The following is an 11,820-nucleotide window of genomic DNA, read 5'->3' on the forward strand; positions in this document are numbered from 1 at the left end:
TTCTTCTTAGGAACTATTTCTGCCGTAACAAACTACAGTTGGGGGTCAATGAAAATAATTAATGAAATTCCATTGCCACAGATAATTTTATTATTTCTTAATTTACCTTAATCCACCTCATCATTATTAGAATTTGTAAGGGAAACTGCATAAATGTTGAAAGTTGCAAGAAGGTTTGAACAAGGTGACAGAGCTTATGATTATGCATATATAAATTGTTATAAAAAAAATTAGGTTCATATTACAGGACATTGAATACAAAATGTTTAGAGTCAAAATAAATTATTTCACTTTCAGAGCTTGTAGATATATAGTTCAAATTTTGCCTTTTCTCCTTTCTAATTTTTTTTAATTACTTCTAGTTAGTTAGTCAATTAAAAATAAACAAAAAATACAAAAATATGCTGCACATAAAACAGTCATTATAAAAATAGTGAGTTAGGGTAAAAATAGTGCAACCTTAAATTGTATGACAAATTTGTATTCTAAATTGTCAGCTCCTATTGTACCCTCCGCACACACAGAATTTATATACATTTGTACAATTACTGTAGATGTCAGTTTGGATGTGGAAAGTAGATGAGGTGTTAAGATAGTTTAGTGTGGTAAGCCTTAAATTATATTATATAGTATTGTTTGGAATAATGCAAACTGATAGTTATTGCAGTTGTCAAATTAGACTGAGTACATTCAAATATTAGTAAAGCACAATGATCTTAAAAAGACAAATAATTGATTATGTGGACGAAGACACCAGACAAGACAGCAGGTGTGGTTATATAGCAGCTTTTATTTTCTCATCGTCACAGTGAGCAGAGTTTCAGAAAAGCAGGCATTCAATATTATTTGACAGCGTCAGGGCTCTTCTGAACCCCATCTGTTGGGTGGGGCAAAGTTTTTATACCCCTAGAATGCGTGATTTAATATCATTATGAAATACAGTCGACACTTTTATTATACACAATCCTTGAGCCCCTTCAACGCCCCTTGTGCAACTTGATTTCTTGTTATGGCGTTCAGATGTAAACTAAGGGAAAACGTGATAAGGCAGTCTCATGTGTGGAATGCTTAGACCTTGAGTCCTTTGGACAAATATTTTTCTGTTTGCTCAGCAAAGCATGTTTTTAAAGCTTACTTCTGCTTAACTTCTTTGACAAGGATTAGTACAAGGGAACGAAGAGAACATTCATCTTTCACATTTATCATTACAGTTAATATTACAAGAACTTCAAAACAAAATAGTAATGTAATTATTTTGAACCTTCCGATGTGTGTGTGATATTTTTTCTAGACTTCTCTGTTCAGTTCTGGGTACATAATAATACTTTATATCTTAATAACCAAATACCTAATCGATAACTTGTAAGCTCTTCGAAATAAACACAGTAGACTCTACAATAGAATAATGCAACCATTCACTCATAAGCAACTAAATGTTTCAGGCACAAAGCACATTCTAAACATAATCTGAGTAAATCAGATTATGGAAGACTGGAATAAAATGCATTTTCTCTTTTTCACTTAACCATGCAGAATGAATTTTACAATCATCTCTTCTCTTAGGTAAAAAACATGTAAATAGTAAATTTAAAAGCCAATAGATGACGGGACAATGGGCACCCTTTGTTGAGACCGGGTTGATTAGTGAAAAGGCAGATTTCCTGAATAATTCTGTTACAGTTATATTGTTGATGGCTGTCTACAGGATGTAGATATTTACCTATCTTGCAAAAGAGTCACCTGCTTTGAAGATCAGACTGCTATGATTGGTATCTCATCAACATAAAATATTGTGATACAGAACTGCCTGCTTCCTTTGAAAATTAACGTGTTCTGGGGACATTGGTTTCTAATCATCATACAGTGGTATATAACTTCTTGATAGATGGCAACAATACTATTGTTGTATCATTGTTTAATCAATCGTCGTGTTGATCTAGGCAGAGAGTGAAACAGATATATACCTCTGGGCTGTGGGTGATGTAGAGAGAAACAGTCCTCTTAGAACATTATCGAGATCACTTGCACTGAGACCAGGGACTGACAGGCAGATAATGATACATGGATGACAAGATGTGGGGCAATGAGATGGTGACACCTGCCTCGAGGGAGGAAGAGACAGTTTCACCAGAGAGACACTGGTTGTAGGTGCAGTGAAAGGGAGAAGATTCACGAGAGGACCTGGCAAAACCAGCGGTCAAGAAGCAAGGCATGCCTAGGTCATCATACCAACACGAGGAACATACACTGAAAAAAAGGGAAATGGCAGGTTGTTATATTTACAAGAATGTATTTACTTTATATTACATGTACTGTTTTGTTTATGTTCCATTTTTGAACATAACTCGATCATGTTTAATTTATTGAATCTTGTGGGATCTGTGCAATATACTAATTTCAGTCATTTAGGTAGAGGTCAAAATAGTTATATTTAGTCCTCACCGGAAATAAATACGCACCAAGTGGATTTATTATCAGCAGCAAAGTCATGTGACTTTCAAAGAAGCAGCAGGTTGTTCATTTGAGTTATTGTCGCTGGTTAAGAGCAAAAGGTTAGTGAAATAAAAGTTAAAAAAATAAAAATACACACACAACGAGAAATATTCAGATATTCATTTAAAATATTTAATCACACAGACTAACGTTACTCCATTTTGAGTTTTTTCTTGTATTCCCTTTTAATGTTTTATCAAGGCTGGCTGCCTTGCAGTAAAGAGACCTGGGTTTGCTTCCCGGGTCCTCCCTGTATGGAGTTGCTTTATTGGCATGAGCCGTGTTTATTTAACATAACATAATTAATTTAACAGAGAATGAAAAATTTTCATTCATCTATACTAATAAAAGGCAAAGCCCTCACTGACTCACTGACTGACTAACTGACTGACTGACTGACTGACTCACTCATCACTAATTCTCCAACTTCCCGTGTAGGTAGAAGGCTGAAATTTGGCAGGCTCATTCCTTACAGCTTACTTACAACAGTTAGGCAGGTTTCATTTCGAAATTCTACGCGTAATGGTCATAACTGGAACCTGTTTGACTGACTCACTCATCACTAATTCTCCAACATCCCGTGTAGGTAGAAGGGTGAAATTTGGCAGGCTCATTCCTTACAGCTTACTTACAAAAGTTAGGCAGGTTTCATTTCGAAATTCTACGCGTAATGGTCATAACTGGAACCTGTTTTTTGTCCACATACTCTAATGGAGGAGGCGGAGTCACGTATCGCGTCATCACGTATTACGCCTCCTACGTAATCACGTGAACTGAAAACGAGGAAGAGATTTACAGCACAAGTCAAACGCAGGAACGAAGGTAAATGACGTTAATTGTTGACTGTCTTTTAATACTGTGTAATTGTTGAGTGTCTTTTAATACTGTGTAAGCATACATATTAACACATGTGCAATTAAATGTGTGCATTTACGGGGTGATTTCTCAGGCTTAAAAGCTCGCCTTTTATTAAAAAGGTAAATGCAAACTCTTTTCATTCTGAAGGGCACAAACCACGTTAGATTTCAGCCGTTAAACGCGCAAAAATGTCAGTACACCAGATAAATAAGCGCAACATATTATCAGTTGTATTGTATGCTTACAATACATATAGAAATGTGTTAATAGTTAACTAATATTATGGGATGGTGTTTTTCGACTAGCGCCTTGATTTAAACGATTGCATGTCTTGGTGGGTTTGCGTAGCTTATTGTCAATATCTTTACACCTCTTTTTAAGACTTAATTTAAAAAGGTTTTCTTTTCTTCTTAATTAAAATTTAAAAGCAATACTTCACCGCTGTGAAGCCCCTCTAGCGCTGACGTCCGAGGTTCGATTACCGTAAGCGAGTGCAGTGAGTGTGTACGCCTGATGAGCCAAGAATAAGGGGGAAAGACGTGTCGCGTACTCTGCATTATTTGACAGTAAACTATTTTCATCCATTCTATGATCTGCTTCTCACAACTGAAGGCACCGTGGCTGATGTTACCTGACTTGCTGGCCAACCATAAGCGTTACCTGGTAGGTAACCACCCACTCACTTCACTCCCTAAAAGCCCCTAAAATTGTGCCACGGCGTGTGGTTCGTTTATTTGACAGCATGTAGATCGGGGTAATTACATTCACAGCATTCGTAGTCTGATTCACAATCTGATTGTATGGGTGATCACTCGAGTGAAGGCAGCTTCACAAAAAAGCAGATCCTTAACAAACTGTTATTGGTATATTTTCCCTCAATTTTAAAAGGTTTTCTTTTCTTCTTAATAAAAATTTAAAAGCAGTACTTCACCGGTGCGAAGCGCGGGGATTTGAGCGACTGACACATACAGACATATTCATGAGTGCAGGTACTTTGGAAAGAAAGCACCGTGTAAACCTAAACTTTAAATTAAGTTCATAGACCTACAAAAGGTTGCCATTGATTTGAGGCAAGATTGCTTTTCTCGTGTACAACTATACGTTGCATTCTTAACAGTAAGCTTGCACGGCTTGGTCATATTACAACCTGAGTGCTGAACTGACAACATCGTATACAAAAAGAACTATAACAATCGTAATAAACAAACAAAAAAAAAAAGCGAAGAACCCTTGGATTTAATAAAAAGGCTCCTTCCTTGGCGAAGCAAGGAAAAAGGAAGACCTTATATGGCGTTCGTTTATAAAACAGCGGAAAAGCTGTGTTAAGGCTGCTTCACAAAAAAACAGATCCTTAACAAATTGCTATTGGGATATTTTCCCTCAATTTAAAAAGCTTTTCTTCTTAATAAAAATTTAAAAGCAGTACTTCGCGGGGATTTACATATAGATATATATATATATAGATAGATATAGATATATATATATATATATAAATATATATATCCATCCATCCATCCATTTTCCAACCCGCTGAATCCGAACACAGGGTCACGGGGGTCTGCTGGAGCCAATCCCAGCCAACACAGGGCACAAGGCAGGAACCAATCCTGGGCAGGGTGCCAACCCACCGCAGGACACACACACACAAACACACCCACACACCAAGCACACACTAGGGCCAATTTAGAATTGCCAATCCACCTAACCTGCATGTCTTTGGACTGTGGGAGGAAACCGGAGCGCCCGGAGGAAACCCACGCAGACACGGGGAGAACATGCAAACTCCACGCAGGGAGGACCCGGGAAGCGAACCCGGGTCCCCAGGTCTCCCAACTGCGAGGCAGCAGCGCTACCCACTGCGCCACCGTGCCGCCAAATATATATATATATATATATATATATATATATATATATATATATATATATATATATATATATATATATATATATATATATATATATATATATATATATATATATATATATAGATGCATATAGAGATATAGATATATATAGATATACATATATAGATATAGATATATATTGATATATATAGATATAGATATATATATATATACAGTATGTATGTATGTATGTATGTCTATATATATATATATATGTAAGCTTATAAGTACTGCCTTACTTCTCTTTAAGAAAGGAAGATGTAATGATACTTGATTTAAACGATTCCATGTCTTGGTGGGTTTGCGTAGCTTATTGTCAATATCTTTACACCTCTTTTTAAGACTTATTGACTGAAACGGGCTTTCACGAAAAAAGTTAGGGCTTTGCTACAGGATACACCCTCCACAAGTTAAGCAAGTAAAAATAAAAGTATATATTTCTGTTTTATTTAAACCTTTTAAGTTTGTATGCATAGCCCCATTTTCTTTCTTCAGTAATATTAAATCTCCTTAAAGAAAAAGAACATATGCATTTTACTTTTTTTGTATCTCTTTAGTAATATTTTAGTGTAAAAGGATAACCAGTATTTAAACCTTTTATGTTACTTTATAAAGTTATTTTACACAATGTTGAAAAATTAATAAGAAAGCTACATATTTTGGCAGCTGCTGCTTTAATTTTCAATGAAATGAAAAAAGCTCTCCAAGAGAAAACCTCAATGAAGAAGAAACAGTTTGCACTATCTAAAAAGGAGAAACCCTCATTTATAAAGGTTTGCTGCAGATGACTTGACTGAAAATAAATTAATACTTCCTATGAGTATAATACATACTTATCTATTTTACTTATGCCTTTATTCCAGCAACTTGCAACATCTGAGGTATAATTTGTTACATTACTTTTGTTTTTTGCAGCACAGGCAGGTGAAGTGACTTCCTCAGGGTCACACAGTGGTGTCAGTACCAGGATTTGAACTGACAAGCTCCGGGTTTTCTGAAATATTACTGAAGAAAGAAAAAAAACGAAAACGGGCAAATACGGCTATGCATACAAATGTCCATCCATCCATTATCCAACCCGCTATATCCTAAATACAGGAGCTAATAAGTAGATATGTATATATACAGTATATATATATCTATACTAATTAATAAAAGGCAAAGCCCTCACTGACTGACTGACTGACTGACTCATCACTAATTCTGCAACTTCCCGTGTAGGTGGAAGGCTGAAATTTGGCAGGCTGATTCCTTACAGCTTACTTACAAAAGTTAGGCAGGTTTCATTTCGAAATTCAACGCGTAATGGTCATAACTGGAACCTCTTTTTTCACAATATACTGTAATGGACGGCAGCTCGATGGCCGTGGGAGGAGGAGTTGAGTGTCACATCATCACGCCTCCCACGTAATCACGTGAAAAGACTGTGAACGCAGTAGGGAGAAATGAAGGAGGAGCCGCAAACAGCGAAGAACAAAAAATTCATTAAACAATTGAGAAGGGAGCGAAACAATAAGAAGCGAGCGAGTAAAGCATACAAGCATCTTCATAAGGGAAACAAAGCACGGTGTAAAACGTAAGTTTAAATTAAGTTTATAGAAACGCTCCCGCTGCAGATTGCAATAACATATTCGCGAGATAAAAGAACGCAGTAGGGAGAAATGAAGGATGAGCCGCAAACAGCGAAGAACAAAAAATTCATTAAACAATTGAGAAGGGAGCGAAACAATAAGAAACGAGCGAGTGAAGCATACAAGCATCTTCATAAGGGAAAAAAGCACGGTGTAAAACGTAAGTTTAAATTAAGTTTATAGAAATGCTCCCGCTGCGGATTGCAATAACATATTCGCGAGATAAAAGAACGCAGTAGGGAGAAATGAAGGATGAGCCACAAACAGCGAAGAACAAAAAATTCATTAAACAATTGAGAAGGGAGCGAAACAATAAGAAGCGAGCGAGTGAAGCATACAAGCATCTTCATAAGGGAAAAAAGCACGGTGTAAAATGTACGTTTAAATTAAGTTTATAGAAACGCTCCTGCTGCGGATTGCAATAACATATTCGCGAGATAAAAGTTTAATGAGAAGACACGAGGTATAAACGAACCACACGCCGTAGCGCAACGTTAGCGGCTTCACCTCTGGCGCTGATGTTCGAGATTCGATTCCCGAGAGCAGAATTAGGGAGAAACACGTGTCTCATACTCTTTGCATTATTTGAAAGTAAACTATTAAAACCATTCTATGATCTGCTGCTCGCAACTGAAAGACGGCACATGGCGGATGTTAGCCGACTTGCTGACCGCAACGTTAGGGGCTTCAACTCTGGCGCCGCAAACAGCGAAGAACAAAAAATTCATTAAACAATTGAGAAGGGAGCAAAACAATAAGAAGCGAGCGAGTGAACCATACAAGCATCTTCATAATGGAAACAAAGCACGGTGTAAAACGTAAGTTTAAATTAAGTTTATAGAAACGCTCCCACTGCGGATTGCAATAACATATTCATGAGATAAAACAACGCAGTAGGGAGAAATGAAAGAAGAGCCGCAAACCGCGAAGAAAAAAATAACAGAAAGAGGGCACGTGGCGGACTTAAGGCGACTTACTGACAAACCACAAGCGTGACCTGTCAGGTAACCACCCATACAATCAGATTGTGATTCAGAAAACGAATGCCATGAATGTAATTACCACGATCTACATACTGTCAAATAAACGAAACACACGCCGTAGCGCGACAGCTGTGAAAAGGGAGCTTCACAAAAAAACAGATCCTTAACAAATTGTTATTGGTATATTTTCGATCCGTTTAAAAAGGTTTTTCTTTTCTTCTTAATAAAAAATTAAAAGCAGTACTTCGACGCAACGAAGCGCGAGAATTTGGCTATATATATCTGCTAATCGCAATTAAAAGAGGGCACGTCGATGTACATACAAGGCGAAAGTCTTGCAACATTCAAAGATGATGGTTTGGGATAAGTACACCATGGAACATAAAAGAGCTTATGAAGCCTTGAACCGAAAAAAGCAAGATCTCAGAGATTGTAAAGAAAAAAAAGGAGGTAATGTTGTTTTACTCACTGTAGATTTTAGTCAAACATTACCAGTTATTCCACGAGGGAGACCAGCAGATGAACTCAACGCGTGTTTAAAATCCATGCTTCTCCCACGGTCGGTTATATGACGCGTGTTCTCGGGTAGGTACACCAAAAAATGTATACATTTAACCCTTTGCGGTCGTTAGGCCAGAAAACTGGCCTTAGTAAAAAACTGCGTTATAGGTCGTCAGGCCACCGCTGGTGGCCCTGCAAGTTTCTGACCGATTTGCACAGTCGCCTGGTCGAGAAAAGTGGCCTGTGTTATTCCTAAGTGCTTGAAAAAATAACTGCTGTAATTATTGGCGTTTTTTCAATAATTAATTACGACTAATGTAGCGTGACGTTGAAAATTAAATACGACTGCAAAGGGTTAAGCATGTAATGGGCAAAGAAAAAATGAGGTATACCCGAAGGCACTGCAGTAGTGCTCAATGTAACTTTACTTCTTAAATGTTAATGTTTTACTGTTTAATAATTTATACGCTTCTTATATGTTGTTCAAATTCTTTTATGAAAATACCAGTGACAGCGCAATGCACGATAACATGGAGTGAATACAACATACGCATTTGCCCACGGCCGCCCTGGTGAGCGCAGATAGGAGTTGATTCTACAATAAAATAAAATAAACATAAAAAGAGTAATACAATCATCACCCATAAAGCGGATAGCAGACGTGACGTACTATATGTGTACCACATTTCAAGTCAATACGTGAAACGGTTTGCAAGCTACAGGTGATTTAAAATCCTGGACAGACAAACAAATAGCCACGGTAGCAAATTATAGAAGAAGATTTTACTGTTTAATAATTTATATTTATATGAAATGTGCTTCTTATATATTACTTCATATTCTCATATGATAATGATGTTAATGTTGTTTATATTGATTTCTGTGTTATTGTAAGTGTATGTATGTGTGCATATGTATGTATGTATGTGTGTATATATATATATATATTAAAATATATGTGTATATGTATATATAATATATGTATATATATGATATATGTGTGTATATATATATATATATATATATATATATATATAATATATGTGCATATGTGTGTGTGTGTATATATATATATATAGTATATGTGTATATGTGTGTGTGTGTATATATATAGTATATGTGTGTATGTATATGTATATATATATATATATATATATATGTGTGTGTATATATATATATATATAATATATGTGTATATGTGTTTATGTATGTATATATATATATATATATATGTATAATATGTGTATATGTATATATATATATATAATATATGTGTATATGTATATATATATGACAGCAACACTCATAATAATGACAACACAATTACATTGACAATCATGTTACGTTATTTTTAAAATGTTTCCTTTACTTTTTCATAACCTCTTTAACACACGACTTCACCGCTGCGAAGCGTGGGTATTTTGCTATATAATATATGTGTATATATATATATAATATATGTGTCTTTGTATATATAATATATGTGTTTATGTATATATATATATAATATATGTGTTTATGTATATATATATATAATATATGTGTTTATGTGTATATATGTATATATATATATATATATATATATATATATATATATATAATATATGTGTATATGTATGTATATATATAATATATGTGTATATGTATATATATATATATATATATATATATATACATGACAGCAACACTCATAACAATGACAACACAATTACATTGACAATCATGTTACGTTATTTTTAAAGTGTTTCCTTTTCTTTTTCATAACCTCTTTAACACACTACTTCTCCGCTGTGAAGCGCGGGTATTTTGCTAGTATGTGTATATATATATATATATATAATATATGTGTATATGTGTGTATGTATATATATATATATATATATATATATATATATATATATATATATATATAATATGTGTATATGTATATATATATATATATATATATATATATATATATAATATATGTGTATATGTATATATATATGACAGCAACACTCATAACAATGACAACACAATTACATTAACAATCATGTTACGTTATTTTTAAAATGTTTCCTTTACTTTTTTATAACCTCTTTAACACACTACTTCACCGCTGCGAAGTGCGGGTATTTTGCTATATAATATATGTGTATATGTATATATAATATATGTGTCTTTGTATATATAATATATGTGTTTATGTATATATATATAATTTATGTGTTTATGTATATATATATATATATATATATATATATATATATATATATATATATATATATATATATATATATATATATATAATGTGTTTATGTATATATATATATATATATATATATATATATATATATAATATATGTGTATATGTATGTATATATATATAATATATGTGTATATGTATATATATATATATATATATATAATATATGTGTATATGTATATATATATATATATATATATATATATGACAGCAACACTCATAACAATGACAACACAATTGCATTGACAATCATGTTACGTTATTTTTAAATGTTTCCTTTACTTTTTCATAACCTCTTTAACACACTACTTCTCCGCTGCGAAGCACGGGTATTTTGCTAGTTTTATATAAAAATATCATGTTGTTTCAGAATATAATTTAGTGCATTAAGCATAATTACATTATTTTTGATAAAAACAATTTTATTATGTGCAACCGATGTACATATTTTTTTATTTTAATCTGACATGCCATTTTTTTCAGTGTAGAAGTGAAAAAGAACGCTCACTTCATGAGGGAGAGACACCAACAGGGATTCAACAAGTTAGTAAGACTTCTGTTGGGAAACAAGTATTGAGCGAATAGAGTGTTTCAGTCTGTAAATTTCAAGATATCCCAGGCTCTTAATAAGACCGGGTGATATAGTTGGATATTTTAACTTTTCTACGGTTAGACTTAAATGCCCATATAATACATATACTGTATATTCTGCATAATATATTCACATATCTATTTCTTAATCAGCAAAATCCAGGTAAGATTAGGGAACTAGTCCATTGCATGGCACACTCACACATACACCCACACTGCACCAATTTAAAATCATTGGTCAAAACATATTCATGTTTTTTTTTATCAATTTAGAGGAAATCTGGAGTACCTGAAGAAAAGGCCAGTACTCAAGAGAGGAATATGCAAACCAGGAGCAAGACTGGAAACTAAGACATTGGATCCATAAGACAGGTATGCTAACAAATAATACATTTTTACTTTGTCTGATACTAATAATCTGTGTTTTAAACTTCTAGTGCTTATGCCTCTACCTTTTATGTACATACTCGCAAAATACCCGCGCTTTGCAGCGGAGAAGTAGTGTGTTAAAGAGGTTATGTAAACATATATATACATAAACATATATACTTATATACATATCTATATATACACATATCTACATATATACACATATATATATATATATATATATG

This window comes from Erpetoichthys calabaricus, chromosome 12 (genome assembly GCF_900747795.2).
Source record: "Erpetoichthys calabaricus chromosome 12, fErpCal1.3, whole genome shotgun sequence".
NCBI classification, from domain to species: Eukaryota; Metazoa; Chordata; class Cladistia; order Polypteriformes; family Polypteridae; genus Erpetoichthys; species Erpetoichthys calabaricus.